At 44.7% G+C, this 2,777-nt stretch overlaps 1 pseudogene; it reads right to left on the bottom strand.

Moving 5' to 3' along the window:
• Positions 1-1,075: 1,075 nt before the first annotated feature.
• Positions 1,076-2,093, bottom strand: LOC138159215 (transmembrane emp24 domain-containing protein 4-like; annotated as a pseudogene).
• Positions 2,094-2,777: the final 684 nt, after the last annotated feature.

Genomic DNA, 2,777 nt, shown 5'->3' with positions numbered 1-2,777 from the left:
AAAGCAAAAAAAAATTAACTACCTCCAACTGCTCACTCCACATGACCTTAACTTCACATCCTTTTTTTTTTTTTTTTAAGTAATTGGGATTAAGTAACTTGCTAAAGGTTACACAGCCAGTTTTTTTGTGTGGGTGTTAAGTAACTGAGGCCGGAACCAATTCCAGGTTGTCCTGACTCTGGCGCCTGCACTCTTACTCACTGCACCACCTAGCCGCCCCACTTCACATCCTTTTAATATCCATAAGGGGCTCAAAGGGTCCAAGGGGAGCCTGCGCATGACTTACAGGCAAGACCTTACTAAAAAGAAGCTGAAACGTCTGCTTGGGTTCCTACTTTCCAGAACTTTCACTGAAGAGTCTGAAAGTTGTCAAAGTAGTTATAAAAAACATAGACAGTGATGAAGATTGTCAATTCTGCATTGCTCTTTTCAACCACTCTTAAATATACAGGCAGTGACATTTCAGACACGAAGGATAAAATACACATATCAAAAAATATTTGTTATATTAAAAAATGCTCTTGGTATCCAAGACCTGCAGACTTGTTTGCAGCCATAGATCATCTCAGTGAAGCCAGGACTAACTAGACAGTAGTGAAGCTAGGGTGCCATATTCCTGCCACTTCAGTCACATACAACATAGGCATGATAAAAGAAAATCAGAAATTAAGGGAGCAGGTGAGTGGTTTTTGCTTACTTATAATCAGAGGGATAGGAGAGATAACTGGACATGGGAAAAGGCAGGTCATGAAATCTAGGCTATGTCCTAATTAGTTCAGCTCTTCCCCAGAGTATAGAAAGAGCTTTGTGTAGGCTTTGACCAGTATCCTGTGACCTTTGTGGAGGGAAAAGAAAGGTGGTCTCTGTGTAGTCTAGTGGCTACTAAGCTCAGCCTGATTGGTGTGGCTGCATGGAACCAAAGGAGCATATATTCTCAATTTTTTTTCATCCAAAATCCAAGTAGCCAGGGTGTGACAGAGGGAAAGTAAACACCAAGTAAGTGGGATGAAAGGAAAGGGGTTGTAGAGGAAAGAACTTTACATCAGCTCTTTGACCTCAAAGAAACTCTTAGGTGTCACATGTGCCAGGATGAGGGTGACGTCTGAGCAATGGACCTCCACAGAACTCTGGTTGGTGCTCTCGTTGGTCACACAGAAGCATTCCTCATGGCTGGTAGTTCTGTTCTTTTTGAATCTACTCCATCTGTCCAGGCAACTGGAAGACATAGAGCCATAGTTTTGTTAATTTAGCCTTGGCAGCAATTTCAGGGTAGTTGTTGGTGGGCTCGCCAACATGTATCTCCAGATGTACCCTTAGTTTGCTACCTGAAAGAAGGTCATTCAAATAGAATTGGAGTACAGGCAGATCTGGTTGTCAACTGGTATGTGGAAGGTCTAGCTGAATTTGCCTTTTGAATCATATTACTGGGATAATACCACCTTTCTAATTGGATCCCTTACTTCCACGTGCATCCCCAGCCCTGAAGCAGAGGGCAGGAAGGCCTCCATCTGCTTATCTCCTAGCTGGATGTGGTAATTCCCTGCAAGGCAAATGAGTTCTCTGTCACAACACACCTAGCAGCAGTGAGTCCCCAGAACACCTGTCCCACAGGGGCTGAATGCTACTGGATAGGTAGGAGAAGGAGCAGAGGTGGGTTTCCCTGGAGTATGGGTAAGCATAGAGAAAGGCCCCCTTCTAGGGCCAAGTTAACACTCCAGGCTGCTCCTAAAGACGTAAGTTTGGGGGCCAGTGCTTAGCCCAGTTCTGGGTTAGGGATAGGGAGTAGGGGAAGATGAAGAAGGAGATTCAGTCCAGGGCAGGGGCCAGTGTCAAGGGTTGGTTTCTTTCAGTGTCAGGAGGTCAGAGATCAGAGTCTGGGCCTACACTCAGGTAGAAAGTGAGAGATTGCCCCCCACCCTAGTGTTAACCAATAACCATGGTCTCATAGGGGATTCCCTTGATGAAGCAGTATTTCTTAGTCTCTCTGATACAAAAGTGAAGCCCCTGCACTGCAGGCAAGGCCAGCCAGAGTAGGAGCACAGCTCCCAGAGCCACAATGCAGCTCTCAGTTTTCTGGCCCAAATACCTGCCATCATTCAAAAAAGATAGATTTGCTATGGTTCTATTGGATAAAAAAATTCTTGAATGCCCATAGTAAGATCTACTTGCAGTCCATTGAATAGAGGTGAATCCCAAGTAGTAAGTACTGAACCATCGGGATTATAGAAAAAGTTCATTTGTCAAGGAATATTCCAAGGCACTGAAGTCATTGCTTGATTCCAAAAGAATCCATGGGGATTGTCTTAAAAGATTGAGTTTTGACACCTAGGTTATTAAGGGGGCCCCCTGAACTTGTCTTCTTGAGTTGCCCTATTTTCCAGACACATTGGACTGGGAGTATGCAGGAGACCCTGGATGTATGAAGGACAAAGACCTCCTCCCATCCTCCCCAGCTGACATAACTTGTTATCTACTCCTCAAACTGGACCTCTCATGTGTTCTTGGGAGTTGACAGGTGCCAGTCAGTTTGCACCAGACTGAGAAACTGGTTTGTGTAAGTGGGACTCTTGTAGATAAGCAGATCATCCCATCTTCATGGCCTAACAGCTCTCAAAGGAAAAGAATGTTGCTTTTGCCATCACCTTCCTCTTCCCCTTCAGGAGGGACTAGTCCTTTTCTCCTCCCCTATGACTTCCCCTTTTCTCTGTAACTTAAATAACAAGATTTTTCCTATACTGCTGGGTTCCTTGGTATAGGTATAGCCACATGTATGTGCC

This window comes from Petaurus breviceps, unplaced genomic scaffold (genome assembly GCF_028583685.1).
Source record: "Petaurus breviceps papuanus isolate PSGF00001 unplaced genomic scaffold, PetGlider_PUasm1.0 175, whole genome shotgun sequence".
NCBI classification, from domain to species: domain Eukaryota; kingdom Metazoa; phylum Chordata; class Mammalia; order Diprotodontia; family Petauridae; genus Petaurus; species Petaurus breviceps.
The sequence above is the reverse complement of the archived record's forward strand: the minus strand, read 5'-3'. Positions and strand labels throughout refer to the sequence as shown.